This window comes from Myodes glareolus, chromosome 19 (genome assembly GCF_982192425.1).
Source record: "Myodes glareolus chromosome 19, mMyoGla1.1, whole genome shotgun sequence".
In the NCBI taxonomy this organism is placed as follows: domain Eukaryota; kingdom Metazoa; phylum Chordata; class Mammalia; order Rodentia; family Cricetidae; genus Myodes; species Myodes glareolus.
In genome coordinates this window covers 24,975,154-24,991,147 of record NC_142044.1, presented here as the reverse complement: position 1 = coordinate 24,991,147, position 15,994 = coordinate 24,975,154, and the positions used below count along the sequence as shown (strand labels likewise).

General features: G+C 46.6%; 1 long non-coding RNA gene across 8 annotated transcripts in view; it reads right to left on the bottom strand.

The window, feature by feature from the left end:
* LOC125415053 (uncharacterized) overlaps positions 1-10,015 on the bottom strand; it is a 207,092-nt gene extending 197,077 nt beyond the window's left edge. For all 8 annotated transcript variants that reach the window (XR_015735605.1, XR_007236504.3, XR_014997994.2 and 5 more), the window contains exon 1: positions 9,814-10,015. This is a non-coding gene — a long non-coding RNA (uncharacterized LOC125415053). The remainder of the gene's footprint in view (positions 1-9,813) is intronic.
* Between the last annotated feature and the right edge of the window lie 5,979 nt (positions 10,016-15,994).

The following is a 15,994-nucleotide window of genomic DNA, read 5'->3' as shown; positions in this document are numbered from 1 at the left end:
CTACAAGTCACAATTTGAGGCTAGCCTGGGATACATAAGAAAAATCTTATCTGAAAGAGAGATTTGAAGATTCATGGGATAAAGATAAACATGTTTCTAGCATGTAACTCACAAAACATGTTTAAGACAAGTTAGTGGCCCACAGACAGGAGCAATATGTCCGCAGGACACAGCAAAGTTACCTAAAATTCTAAACATACTTAAGATGTTAGAATACAAAAACCCTAGTCACGTGATTGGTCAAAGACCAAAAAAATAATCAATCTGCCTAATGGTGTTTATAAAGCTTAGTATCCAAGCAAAAGGAACCAAAACAAAGAAAAGATTAAGCAATGCAACAGCCACGGAACAGAGATCTTATTCAACCGATAATGTCAAATGAACAGCACATAAATAATATTCAGCCATGCATATGACAGAGCAGAAGTCAGCAGGCAAGCATGCATGGGGTAACTGCAGCTATCTAAGAAAAAAGCAACAGCAAAAAGACAAAACCGTGATAATATTGATTGTACTCAACTGAAGAAATCTTCAGTTTTACTTCTTTTGTGAGTGTGAGTGTGTGTGTATTTGTCTGCCTCTCTATGTGTATGTGTGTGTGTATCTGTCTCTGTGCGTGCATGCGTGTGTGTTTATGTGTGTGCGTGCGTGTGTGTGCTGGTAATCAAATCCACACAGGGCCTTGCCCATGACAAACATGTGCTCTCCTGCTAAGCCAAACTCCTAACTCTAGAAATAATTTTTTAAAATAAAGTTTTCCTCTTTCCTTTCCTGCCATCCATGGGTGGGGGGTGGGGATGGGTGGGGGTATTTCCTGGGGCTCGAACTTGGGGTCTTAGGAATGTTATGAGAATGTTCTTCCACTGAGCGAATCCCAGCCCTCCTTCAGGGTCTTACAGGTCAATTCACATTTCTTTGGGGAAGAGAATTTTAATTCCAATAATCACAGCTGTGTGCACCAAGAGTCCGGAATCCCCAAGTCGGGAATTTGCTTGTTCCTGAAGCCCACCTTCCACATATTCCCAGGCACCTCTCTGAACGTGAACCTGAGAAACTGTCCCTTGCCGAGACACTGTTTTTTAAAGATCCCGTTTCGATGGTCTCACCGCAATCGGCCTGACCACTGCTGACCTAGATCGTGCTCCACTTTCTTACCTCTCTCCAGACATCTCACTTCCTATCTCCATTCAGTACATCATGATCCAGGGTCCTGGCTGCTTAGCGGTCAGACCACTGCTTCCTGCCAGAAAGGATCCAGCTAAGACTCAAGGCATCCCATCCCTTCCTGCCCCGGGGTCAGGCATCTCAGCAAGAGCAGATCCATGGTGATGATCTCATTCACCTGCCTGCCTTCTCTTCTCAAACGTATGGGCAGTTGCCTTTGCCCTCCTTCTTTTCCCTGGACGATTTATTTTATTTTATCTTATTTTATTTTATTGTGCTTCGTATTTTTGGAATATTCTAGGCTGGCCAAAATCCGGTATACATCTGAGTATGACCGTGAGAATGACAGTAGATTCTTCTGCTTCTGCTTTCTGCTGTTCAGAGCCTAGCCTAGTCAATGAACTCCTATTCAATGAACTACTTGAACATGACAGTAGATCTTCCTGCCTCTACTTCCTGGGTTCTGGAAATAGAGGTGTGCCTGGCTCTGTATACAGTGCTAGGGGTCAAGCCCAGGACCTCCTTTCTGCCTAACAAACAATCTATAATGGAGCTACATCAAGCCTCCTGAAAGCATCTTGAAGTAAGGTAAGGCTTTTTCCTTTTGCAGAATCCCATGCCTGCCATTCATACCATTCATTGACTGCTTCCCAGACCCTCAGACTTGTCTCACGGAAATACCACCCAAAGCCAAGTGTAATTTCAGTCGTCCCAGTAGCCACAAAAAGCAAGTTAAGAAACAGATTAAATTAACTTTACTAACATATTACATTTAACCCAAGATATCTAAATGTGTTACCCTTCTGGTATCCAATCAACATTTCCAACTGTATTGTTCAGATTTTACATCCGTTTTGGTTGTGCTTTCAAAAATCTATGTATTTAACAGAGAGCACGTCTTAAGCTCATGTCCAATATTCTGGACACATAAGGCTACTGGACTGGGTGGTGGAATTGGACACATGACACAGGCTGAGGTCTTCCCCAGAAGCCCATTCCTGTAGCCTCATCAAAAAGTCACAGCCTAGAGAAGTGTTCAAAATACTTGTCTACTGGCTCCACACACTCCACATCCGGCCTTGGTTCCCTTTCTTCCACCAAAGCCAGCACACTGATTTAAAAAGCTAAATTGGACAAAAATCACCTTGCCACCTAGGAGGATTTTTCAGTGAAACCCTCTTTCACCAGGTAAAAAGTAAGAGCTTTCAGTTGTTAGCAGCCCTGGTGCACGTGTGTAATCCCAGCACTTGGGACGTTGAAGCAGGAGGCTTCCTACAAGGTCCAGGCCACCTTGGGTAACACAGTGATCTATAGCCTTAACTATACAGAGATCTGGTCTCAGAAATAAAAAAAAAAAAGGATTAGTATGATGGTTTGAATAGAAATAGCCCCTATAGACTCATGTTTGAGGGTTTAGCCCGCAGGGAGTGATGCTAGCTACGCCCAATGTGGCTCACAGTGTCCTTCTGCTGCCTGAGGATTCCAGAGGTAGAACTCTCAACACCTTCTCCAGTATTGTGTCTGCTTGCGAGCCGCCATGTTTCTCGCCATGACAATCACAGACTAAACCTCTGAAGCTGTGAGCCAGCCCCAATTAAAAGCTTTCCTTTTTAAAAGTTGCCATGGTCATAGTGTCTCTTCGCAGCTATAAAGCCCTAACTAGGACAATTACAGAGAGAGTTCGACCAATAAGGCACTTGCCTTGCAATCATAATAACTTGAGTTAAATCCTCAGAACCCATGTTAAAAAGACATGTTCGCAGCCTAGCCTATTCAATGAACTCCAGGCCAAAGAGAGATCCTGCCTTAAAACCCACCGAACAAACAAAAAAGATGAATTCCAGCTGAGGAATGTCCCCTGGCTTGCACACGCATCGTGCACACACATGTGCTGAAACACACTTATATTCAGCCACCCCAACATACACAAACAAACAACGAGACCTTTTACAGAGTTTCTGAAAGGCACTGTAGCACGCGGCTCTGGTTTCTGTTTCTGTTACTGTCACCTGGCTATCCCTGGGCCATTCCTTTTCTTCTTGCTGCTCCCAGGTCTCACTTTCCACCCTGGCCTTGGCCTGTCTGGCTTCTCTCCCTAAAGCCTAAAACACACAGACCCCACCACCACCACCACCACCACCACTATAGCACACTAGCTTCTCAGCCTGCAGGACAGCTCAGCAGCATCAGCTTCTCCATGGAACCTCTCTATCCAGACAGCATCCTTCCTCAGCCCTCCCCAATAGTCATCCAGATGCCAACGTTCCTCTGCTAGGCTCCGTGGAATTGCACCCCTCACAAATACGGCAAGTGTCACTATTGGGAGCAAAATCCCGCCTGCCTCATCTTGCTGTAACATTTGGCGAGCACGGAAACATGCTGGAATAGAACAGGCCTGCAGTGAACATAGCCCCAGTGCATGAGACTGAGTGGGTGTGAGCCTTCGGCCTCAAAGGGTTTAACCACTTACTGGGAAAAGACAGACACATTTGCAGTCCACCGAAAGAGCAGGCAACCGTTATGGAGGGAAGGAAAACTCAGAGGAACTGGGAGAAAGGAAGACTGATATTTCACAAGGCAGCCTCCAAAGGGGCAGGATAATAATAATAAACACAGCAAGAAATGCTTACGTGGTGCCCACTGTGTGCCAGGCCTGAGAGGACACATGCTGAGCACCCGCCGGCTATTAGTAGAGGATACTAGGCCTACGTGGCACTGACATCATGCCTTCCCCCTCCCTCGCCCCCTCCCTCCCCCCTCCCCCGCCCCATTCTCGTGTGTGACCTTTATGAAAATGGAAGCCATAGGATGGTACGTACTTTTGTCTTATTTACACTTGCTGGTTCTCCAGCAGCTTGACTACTGCCTGGCACCCAGCAAGGGCTCAGTAGATGAATGAGTCACTCGAGCCATGCTCGAGAGAGCAGCAAACAGCAGGGTTGAATCACCAGGCAAACAGCCCTGAAGAATAATAAACAATAGCGATGGCTTTTACTCAAGGGCTTACATCTGCGCTGAGCGCTGGGCACCATTCCTAGTGGGCATCACCACCCTGCACTGCATTCGAATGAACGGCGGCACGGTGAGCTTTCTTCGGCCGTGAGCAAGGCAGTCGAGCCTCTGAGGGTGCGCCCTCCAATCTCTGCGCTAGCGCGCATGCAGCTGGCTTCTTCTCCTATCTTATTCCAGCCAGAACGTGTTTCCAATGCCGATGGGTGCAGCCACCGGCATCTCATGATCTGGACTCAAATCCAGAATGGTCCGGTTGCATATTCAAACGCACTCAGAGAGTCATGACGTCATAGATTTCCACCCCTGTGGGAGTAACATCATTTGCCAGCTTTACTTGGAGGGGGGGCTGACCCCAGGTCCTCTGCCCTTTAAGGTCTCTTTCTGATTATCATTTTCTCCTCCCAGCAGCTCAAGCCTCATCACCCCATTTTACAAACACAGAAACCGAGGCAACATACTCGCCCTACACTCGACTCCTTTATATAGCCCAGGCTGCCTCTTGCAGCTCTGTCTGGCTTTCTCCTTTCTGAAGTGTCCTTTCCTTGGAGGTAAGGCTTCCCTTGGCACCCTGTCAAATCATTTCACACCTAAAAGGCAGTATCAGTAGAGGCAGCAGGTGCCGTTTTCCTTGACGACAAAGCAGTTCTTAAGTGCGACCTGACTCCCGAAAGGCCCAGGGCTGTGTAAGCGATAGGCTGCCTACTCAAGTTTAAGGTCAGTGATGGAAGAGAGGCAGGCAAATGAAACAGCTTCCCCATCAATCAAAACAGGAGGCGGTCAATCGCCTGCCAGATATGCAGAGCTCTGGCATCACATAAACAAACTGGTGCTGGAGAGACAACTTGGTCGTTAAGAGCACTGCCTGTTCTTCCAGAGGACCCGAGTTCGATTCCCAGCAACCCTATGGCAACTGACAATCGTCTGTAACTCTTCAAGCACCTGGTACATGTGTTGCACATACACACACACGAGGACAAAACACTCATATACGTAAAAATAATAAATCATTAAAAAAAATAAAGACCAGACTATAAACAACAAACCAAAGTAACACAATTCTAACATGGAAAAAGAATGAGTTGAATGTGGTGACAAATATTGGTTATTCCAGCACTCTGGAAAGAGGAAGAAGGATAGGGAATTTAAAAAACCAACCTGGAATATTAAAAAGCAAAAAGAAAAAAGAAAAAAAAAAAAAAAAAAAAAAAGCCCAGGTCTTGAATCCAGCACTTGGAAGGAAGAGACAGGTAGATTTTTGATAATTTAAAGCCAATCAGTTATACGTAGAGACCCAAAACAGCCAGGGCTACATAGAGGCACCGTCTTAACAAAACAAAACAAAATAAAATAAAACAAAATAAGCAGAAAAGTAAAAGACTTAATAAGGCCATAGGCTAAGAGTGTAGCTCGGGTAGGGGAGAGTGTTTGGCTAGCATGCCTGATTTCCTGGGCTGGATTCCCCAGAATAGTAGGGAAAGAGAAAAAGAAGGGAGGAAAGGATGGAAAGGGGAGGAAGGAGGGAGAGCGGGCTAGAAGGAAGGGAAGGGACGCATGGACTCCAAGACCACACCAACAAGCCAGTGTTTTTCGATAGGTGCAGGGAAGGCCATCACCACCTTTGTACGGCTGAAGCTCCTGCCCTGAACACCCCTAACGGATAGGCTGGTGCTCAGAGAGAGAGCACCTAGAAGAGAGAAGGCACTATTGATACCGAGAGACGCATTAGTGATATCCAGGGAGCTCCAGCTTCCTTCTGCTGTAAAGTCAACAGTAATTCAATTCAGGACACAGTGCTAGAATGATTCTGGTCACAAAGCCAAGCAGGATGCCTGGATAGAGCCGTTTGCTAATGATCATAGGCTCTGCCTACCCCTTCCCACCTCTCCCCATCCAAGACTACAGCCCAGAACTCTTCTGGCATCGAACCCTTTGTCTTATCTCAGCCTGCTGTGTGTGGCAGCAAAGACAGGCAGCTGAACAAAGGTATCTCCTCAAAAGCAGCTGCTTCTACAGGTACCCGAGCCGGGTGTGCAGGCGGGGCACACTCAGGCTCCAGCTCAAGGCCAAGGGCCAGCTTTTAGATTACTCTTCTCATCGCTATTTTCTGACTCCTGAAAGGAGCCAAATGGCCCTGATCTAAATCCCATTTGCTTTGCTATCGCCTAGCTACCAGGCCTGGGGTGACACCATTTGCCCCCAGCTGTGTTCCTAGTCTGAAAACTGATGAGGTAATAATCTTACTTTACATGACTGCGTTTAAAACCACCCTGAATCTGATGAGATACACATTGGTGTGATTCCAGGACATAGGAGGCCGAGGCAGACAAGATGCTAGTTCAAGGCCAGCCTAGGCTAAAACAACCACACACAACTTTACCCATAAAAAGAACTCCACGAGGGCTGGACGTTCTCGCCAGTACTTTGCAAAGTTGTGGACAACACAAACAAAAAGAATGATCTCAGCATACTAAAGAAACTGAAAGTCGCTGCCATGCTATTGTTCTTGTTCCTATCAGTTACTATAACTACATATTGTTCCTTAGATTACTTGGGTGTCAGAAAAGCAAATCAGACATCCAGGCCACTACCAAAGAACTCTTGTGCTCTACAGTCATAGAGCCCAAATCCCATCTACGACCTGATCTCCAAAGCTGTTACACGTGGCTAGGCATGGCTAGTACCCTGCTAGCAGAACAAAGAACCCTGTAGCGGCCTTCTACGAGACAGGGAACTTCAGGTACTTTGTAGAAAGAAGCCAACACGATTTGTCACCAGGACTCCACGGACACTGATCTGTATTTATTTTGTTTTAATTTTCTGGGCAAGCTTCACCCTGGAATTCAAGCAGGCCTATAGACAAAGCTGGCTTTGAACTCATGGTAATCCTCCTGCTTCAGTTTCTCATATGCGAGGATTTACCACACCTGGCAAGAGTCACCACACCTGGCTTCAAAGGTTAGTCTTTTAAAAATTTGTGTGTGTGTGTGTGTGTGTGTGTGTGTGTGTGTAGAGAGAGAGAGACCGCATGACTTAGAGAATATGCCCATGTCGAAGCAGGCCTGGAGAGGCCAAAAGACAGGGACAGGGTTGGGAAGACTGTTCTCTTCTTCTACCGTGGGTTTCAGTAGGTCATCAGACGTGCCAGGAAAGCACTTGGACCCATAGAGTTGGTTCCACTGCCTGGCTACTCTTATTTCAGATGGTTGTTCTGCTCCCGTTTTTGAGTCAATATGCCGACACAGATGTGAGACACACCATGGAAGATAAATCCCGGTCTCTTCCAAACTGACATTAGGAAGGAAGGTGGGGCAGGGGTTGGGGGCTCAGCAGGGTGGAGAGTGTTATATCTTCACCCGACTAGAGAAGGAAAAGGCCATGTGGAATCTAAAACATATCCAAGTATAGCCATTTGCTGGCTTTCAGTTACCAGTCTCAGGAACAGGGATCACCACACTGCCTGTTTACACGCCCGTGTGAATGGGGCAAACTTCACAAAGCCTTAGCCCTAGATGGAGAGTTAATGGCTGCTGAGGGTGGAAGAATCAGTTTTCTCCATGGATAAGTCCCTGTTAGGTTACCCAATTCCAAGAAGTCAGCTCTAAACACATGTGCACACAAGCAACATTAAATGAATTCTGCAGGCTATATTTATATATGTATGTGCATATATATATACATATATATAAAGAATTTATAAAGAATTTATGAATTTAAGAGGGATGTAGGAATACACACACATATATGAATACATACATACACACACACACATATATGTATATATATATATGAGTAGATTATAGTAAATATTAAAAGCCCTCAGTGCCCCCAGGAAAAGGCTGGCCCGTCCTTGATATGAGCAAATTCAGGGCTACTCACATAAAATGGAAGAGAAGCTAATTGTGTTCCAAGAGAGTCCACAGCTGAGGTACCTAAGGACAGCACCTAGATCGGGCAGACTAAAGGTCCCAGGTATGGCAAGCATAGGCCTCAGAAACCAGGCAGACTGCCTGCCAGCCGTCCATGTTAAAAGAAGACAAGACCGGAATCCATGGAGATGCTCAGAATTCTGCAGACTTTCAGAGGACCAGTCCCACAAATCCCCAGAAACGTCAGAAACAAGAGAGGACCCTTCCAGCTCTGAATGCTGCTGCCACAGGAGCGGAGCAATATGAGTCAGTGGTGGTTGTTGAAAAGAGAAGAAAACAAATCAAAGAAAGGATGAAATCGATTCCTTTTCTCTACTTTTCAAGAGAAACTGCTTTGTGCAAAATTCTGCTCTCAAGGCAGGGACAGCAGGAGAATGCAGCCACCCTGAACCAGGCATTACCCGTTATTCCCAGACAGTTGGGGGAGGAGGGTGGTCCCCAGCATGATAGCCCACAATGTCCTAGCCCAGTCCTGACATCTCACCAAACCCATCATGAACCTAGTGGAGCCTGTAGGGCACAAGCAACATCCTCACCTCCAAGATGTAACCAGCACATGTCCAACCTTGGAGAGCAGGCCACGAGGTTTTTCCCAGTCATGGATTCCATTTGTCCTTCTGCTTTCACGACAGTTTGGCTCCTGATAAATCTTGGAGGAAATCCCACTCGGAGTTCCAAGGATGGAACACATACCCGTTCCCACTGACTGGCTAGAGCTGTAGAAGGACTAGCTATGACCACAGGACCGTGGCAAGTGAACAAGCCCCAACTTGTCACTGCCCATATGCAAAACAGGCGTGCAACATCCTACCACATACAGTGCAACACATAGAAGACTGGATCCTTGGCCCTCCCCAACACACACACACACACACACACACACACACACACACTCCGCCATGGCTTTCTCTAGGCCAACTGACAATAGCCCCTCAAAAACACAAGAGCAGAAAGAAAACACAAACCTTACTCTCTTGTCCCTACACCCTCTTAAGTGATTTTTCTCTCCTTCTTAATCTTCTAGAATATCCTTAAGTCAAGAGCTTAAAAGAATAGACTAACGCAGGCTTGAAACCTAGTAGGAAAATCCATGATGTGTCCACACATGGGCACATGTAGCTTCATGGCTGCGCTTCCTGGAAGTCTGTGCCGCTCTCCCACACCACAGTGTGGGTGCAGAGCATAAAAAAGTAGCCAAGGAAGGGCCCATCTAGTAAAATCAACAGCCCATCCAGAGAGAATTAGCATACTGAGGGTGTGGGGGCCATGAACAAACACAGGAATGCAGTACAAACACAGGGAAAGTTTCCTGACGCAGTTTGGGAGTTTTAGAACACCTTCTTTCTGCCCTGAGGGGCTGTCTCGGAGGAGGGCTGGCCAAGGATGGAGGGAGCATCACTCAGACTTCCAGTTTCGCAAATGAGGCCTCCAAACCACATCAGCGGCCCCAAATCTGCGCTGATTGCAGGGGGCGTCTCTTTTTAGCCATGAGGAAATGGGCTTTTGATCAAGTGCCTAAATCCAGAACTATCTCTATGCAAGGGCCATTCTGTGTAACCTCCCCCGCACCCACACCCCTCACCCCAACCCAAACTCTCTGGCGGTCTCGAGTCTAGTGATGAGGAAAAGTGAATCCAAAAGCCCCTTTTCCTCTATCAAGACTGTACATCCCTAGGCTCCAGAGTTTCCTGGGGATAAACTTGGAACTTACGGGAAGGTGGATTCAGCCATGACTCCCAGGTCACCCGGACTGCCAACATCCTTTCCGCGTGAATATCCACTCGGGGGGCTTTGGGGGCACTGGGTCGCATCCTGGTTCGCAGCTCCTCTTCATCCTGGCCTTGCCGAGCCCGCTCGACCAGCGGGTCCATGTGCTCGGCGGCTGCACGCGCTCTGCCCGGTGGAGCGCGGGGCTGGCGGGTGGCCCGTGACGTCACGGCGGCTCGCTCCCGACCGCGGGGGGGGGGGGGGGGGGAGAAGCGCGCGCCACCGCCACCGGGCTAGCCGCGTGTGTCCTGGGTCTCCTGGTGCCTGAAGGTCCCCGACCTGCGGGGTCCTGCTCACCCCTCTGCTTGCTATCCCAGGAAAAGAAGGCACCACGCCTGAAAGGAGGATCCAACGGAGACGGCATGCCACTAAGGCTGCCTAGTGCCCAGATGGCTCTAATAGAGAACACATTCTGGCCGCCCTGGGCTGGGGGTTCTGGGGGTTCTGGCTACACTCATACCCTCATCTCACGCAGCCAACGGGTACATTCAGGCGATGTCAGCTGGCTTCCCTCCCGCTGTTCCTCTCCAGAGCAGACACCCCATCCCCCTTCACCTTGACCGCTAGCAGTCTTCCTACTTTTCAGATAGAAAAGGAAATTCCTGTTAATTAAAAAAAACCCAAGATGCTTGGAAATGAAATCACCAATTCCCACAGAAGACCCCTGACTCTGTTCTATCCCATAACCTGCGAGCAACCCTGGGTACCACCATCTGCAGGTCTGACGAGAAGGACGCACGCACCAAGCGAACCTGAGCTGAGAGAGGACCACCTGTCTATGCAGCATCCTCCACACTTCGCCCACACAGGGCGTTAAACTAACCTCTGGGATGTCCAAACGCCTCTCCAAAGAAAGAAGGCTGATGTGGGTGGCACGCGTGTACTTTGTTTTCTCTTTATTAAATTCGAGACCGAACGGGTGCAAGATACTGCTTCCATTCTGCCCAGAGTGGTACCGTGCTACAGCCGGGGAGGGGAATGACAGATGAGATTGAAGCAGACCGTAGACGGAAACCTGAGTCTGGTGAAAAGCAGTACTCATGACTAAATGATACCATTAGCTGTGGAAAGGGATAAGGGCCCACTCTTCACCCAGGACAGGATTTCACTTTACTCCAACCTCTTAGAGAGTCTGTCTCCTCTGTTCCTCTGGGTTGCCTTCAATCTCCTCTCTTTTCGTGACTTCTTAGCCACACGAACATTTGTCCGTTGAAAAGAAAATTCATCGTTCTCATGTGAGCCAGTACGATATGCGCGAATAACCGCGCTGGGGCATCTTCATTGCCACTCTGTGCGCGGCTGAGCAGATCCCTGGGTTAAGGTTATCCACTACCTCTTCGACTAGAGAACGAAGATGGTCCTGAAGTTCAGCGGCTACATAGAGTGCCCTAGGCACTTTCGAAGCTTCCAGCATTTACCAAGCCACCTGCTGCGACATTGGAAAGCTGTAACCAAAGGCTCTGAGGCCCAGTTTTCAAGGGCAATGTCTACCAAAATCTTGCAGATGCTGCCTGGTCCTTCGGTTAGCCCTGTACACTAGAGCCCCTCAGGACTGAAGACTTTCACCCAGGCTTATTCACCTTTGACCTTGAACCCATTTGTCCTTCTCTGGACTGAATTCTGCTATGCTAATCTTAGACTCCTATTTTTTTTTCTTTTATAAAGTTCCTTTTATGGAAAACTTAAAAAATTTTTTCCTAGTAAAATTGCACAGAAGAAAGTATTTTTAATAGTACTACTATCCAGAACAAATATTGTAATGTATCTGCTTCTAATTTTGTTCTAAAGTCACTTTCAGGACAGAGATGGAGTCATAGCATGCTCAAACCCTGAGTTTGATCCCAAGCACCACATAAACTCAGATGCGGTGGCACAGGAGACAGGAGGATCAGAAGTTCAAGGTTGTCTTCTGCTCCGCGGACTTGGAGGCCAGCCTTGTATACATTAGATCCTGTCTCTAAAACAAACAAACAAATAAATGAATGAATAACAATTTTAAAGGAAAATTTCTTCTTACAATAGTGATGCTATATACAAACTAAAATATTTAAATTACACAAAAACACAGAAAAAGTAAACTATCAACTAGGGGTAGCTTTCAGAACATTTAACAAATTCTAGAAATTAGTTCAGGCACAGACAGACGATGTAGACAAATGAACTGATGCATGGTTGAGGTTGATAAGGCAAAAATAACTTTATCTTTCTCTTTCATGTCATTATCTCAAACTATTTTTAAATGCAGTGTTTATACTATTCGACTTTATTTTTTTATTTTTATTTTATTTTATTTTGTTTTTTTTGGTTCAGGGTTTCTGTGTTGCTTTGGAGCCTGTCCTGGAACTAGCTCTTGTAGATCAGACTGGTCTCGAATTTTCAGAGATCTGCCTGCCTCTGCCTCCCAAGTGCTGGGATTAAAGGTGTGCGCCACCTCCACCTGGCTTGACTTTAATTTTTAAACACGTATTTATGTGTGTGTGTGTATAGATGTGTGCAGATTTTCTGGTCTGGAGGTGAGAGAACAAGTTTGTGGAGGGGATGTTCTCTCGTCCCTTCATGTGGGTAGGTCCCTGGTTTCAGACTGAAGAAGTCAGCGTTAGCAGGAACTGCCTTTCATGTTCTGAATCAGTTTATCAATCTTTTTCTTTCTTTCTTTTTTAAAGAAAAAAAATAGCATCACCATTCCAGCCCCCTTGTGTTACATACTTGTACATTTGTTTCTGAAACAGGATTTCTCTGTGTAGACCAGGTTGACCTCACACTCATAGGAGATCCTCCTCAGTGCTGGGATTAAAGGTGTGCATCACCATAGAATTACATTTAGTTACAAAATGAAGGGTTTAAAACTGGATGTGGTGGTACACACCCTTAATCAGGTAGATCTCTGAGTTTAAGGCCAGCCTGATCTACAGAGTGGGTTCCAGGACAGGGCTACACAGAGAAACTCTGTCTTGAAGAAAACAAATAAACAAAAAATGAAGAAGAAAAAAGTTTTGATTATATTTATATATTTATTTATGTACACAGGCCATAGAACGTATGTGAAGGTCAGAGGGCAACTTGTAGGAGTTGGATCTCTCGTTCCAGCATGACTGAACTCAAGTCATTAGACTTGGTAGCATGCTCCTTAACCTTCAGCCACTCTCTTCCCTTCCTTCCTTCCTTCCTTCCTTCCTTCCTTCCTTCCTTCCTTCCTTCCTTCCTTCTTTCCTTCCTTCCTTAGTGTTTATTGGGATTTAAACTCAGAACTTCATGCAGGCTGGACAAGGACTCTATCAGTTAAAATCTTTTTTAGAAGGTAAGTAGACTAACGTGAAGCCAAAGGAATGGCTACATCTTAAATATCTCTTCATGACATGAAGATTAGTTTCTTAAATAATCTTCCAGGGGCTCAGAAACATGAAGAAGGGCAGACTGGAGCACCCTTTCCATGTGAGAGAGCAGGCTGTCTCCACCATGGCATTAGCTCCTTTCCGCTTCACTCCGCGGCTGCTTGTGAGCTATAATGCTGTCTCCAAGTTGTCCCTCTCCATTCCATACTATAACTTCTATGGCTGTAATGATTGGGCCTACAGTGAAAGATATCCATGCTTGGGACCAGTCCTTCCTATTTCTACATCCGTTTCTCTGTGTAAAACCTACGTTCCACCATCAGACAAGACTGAGCTCCTCCTATCTTGTGAGACCTCAAATCCAGCTCAAGAGATAGAGGGGCATGGAGCCAGAAGGGACTAGACTCCTTATGACTCGTGAGGAGAAGCCAAGAGAAGAGCAGGGGAAAGGCCAGGCAGTGCATAAGAACAAGGTGATCTGGCATTCAGTCAAGGCTCACTGAACAAGACAGGCCAACAGTTGCAGGCAATTTTCTGCTAGGCCGAGAACCATGCTTCGTGAGCTGCCCACCCGTCTCCAGCACCAGCTCCATAAACATGGGTGACTCCATGAGCCGGTGAAGGACTCCAGTTGTGAGAGAGCAGAAAGAAACGGCTTGGGTCCAGATGTGGAAACACTCAGGGAGGCCTGCACTTGGCAAAAGCTGAAAAGAGGGGAGGAGCCTGTGCTGAAACTTGGAAAATGAAATTGAGTTTGCCTGTGTGCCAGAGAGGCATTTGAGCAAAGAGAACAGCCTGTCGAGAATCGTAACCTAGAAAACAGAGTCCCTAAGAAAGGTCAGAGGAGAGAAGGTGAAGCTGGATCCAAGAGTATTCCATGCTCAGTTTCACCTTTGCCTTGTAGACCTTATGAGCGGTCCTGGTACTGGACGTCTCCTGCCCATTAGAAACATCGCCCAGCTTGTCCTGCAAAGAATGAATGCATTTCAATACCGTCTGATCAGAAGAGTCCAGCCAGGAGGTTGTGATAGATGGCTGGACTAGAGAGGGCACCTTGCGGATGCAGAGAAGGACTGCGCGTGGAGTGGAGAACAAAACTACCAGACAAACAAGGGTAAGGAAGTGAAGGGAGGAGCAGGGATTAGAGCCCGGTTCTGCGTCTCAGCAACCGGGGATTGGGACTGGTCATTTAGAGGTGAAACAAGAGAGGAAAATGCAGCAATGAGTAGACAGTGGGAGTCCTTGCCTATGAGCTGTTAATGGTTGATTGCATATCATCAGGTAGCTAGCCCCAGTGTCCCTAGTGCATGGGAGGAGTCTCAAGAGAAAATATAATCTTTCTAGTTTGGACAATCTTGTTATCGAGCACAGGTTAGCCTAGAACTCCCCTTTCCTGGTATTAACAAGACGTCACCCTGCTACGCATCCAACATCAGACGAGGTTGGTATGTTCGGGGTTGCGTGACCATAAACTGTCATTGAGCTCTTCATGTTCCTGCCTCAGCCTCCACAGTGCTGGAATTACAGTCATGTGGCACCATGTCAAATAAGATACTCATTCAATAGTAGTTTACATGGTGGGCAGTACTTAGTACACCCACCTCAGAAGAATGTTTGTTTTGTTTTGTTTTGTTTTGTTTGCTTGTTTGTTTTTGTTTTAGTTTTTTTGTTTGTTTGTTTTTGTTTTTGTTTTGTTTTTCGAGACAGGGTTTCTCTGTAGCTTTAGAGCCTGTCCTGGAATTAACTACCTCTTGTAGACCAGGCTGGCCTCGAACTCACAGATATACCCCTGCCTCTGCCTCCAGAATGCTGGGATTAAAGATATGCACCATCCAGCAAGACATTATCTTAAAACAATAAAATAAATAAATAAATAGAAAACAGCAAAGTTCTAGGGTTCAGTTTTCTATCTTCTATTTGCTCTAGAGCATCTCAGGAATGGTTATGGCACAGCCTCTTCCCAGTGTCTGGTGACTAGGTTCCTTGGAGTCGCCCCCTTGCCCTTCTTATACTCACGGTCAGGGATCTGGAACAAAGAACTTGCTTCTTTTCCTTCTAGATTCTGGAGCAGACCTCCAAATTCAATCTTCTTCCCACTAACAGCTTCTAAATAGTTGATATCTGTGGAGGAGGTGCTATAGACACTGTGGTCTACACAAAACATGTGCTTCTTTTACCTACAAAGTCCAACTTAAGGCCTAACTCTACTCTCTCCCGTGGTTCTTCCCCACCCTCCCCTCTTCCCTGAACACGCAAGTTCTTAGGCCATTTTCTCCTTGAATGACCCATAGTCTTGTTTGCCCCAGTGCTGCTTGGCAACCTACAGCTCTTTTCTAACTAAGCCTCTGCTTCCTCTTTAGTTCTTTCGTTCCTGAAGGGCCCTCTGGCTGAGACTCATTGAGTTCTCAGTCTTCACATCAAAGAGGCCAGCTGCAGCTCCCAAAAATCACTGGTCTTGGCGAAGGTCAAACACCTAGAGAGTGTTATCACTGTGTCCTGCTACCCCTGTGTTCGGCAACACAACTGCCTGCTGATGAAACAAGGCCAGGCCAGTCAGAGAGCCAGCTCTCCAAAATGACACTTAACATTTTGCCACTCTCCTCTCCAATTCGGAGGGACATAAAGTCCCAGGCAGATGTCAGGCAGAATCTCATTATACCCTCTTGCTACCGTATGGCTCTCGAGGAAATGCACCACGTCTCACTTTGTTTTTCTTCATTTATTGATTTAGCCGTAGTCAGGTACACGTAACGTAAAACTTATTATTTGGTGTATGTTACATGCCGTGTGAGC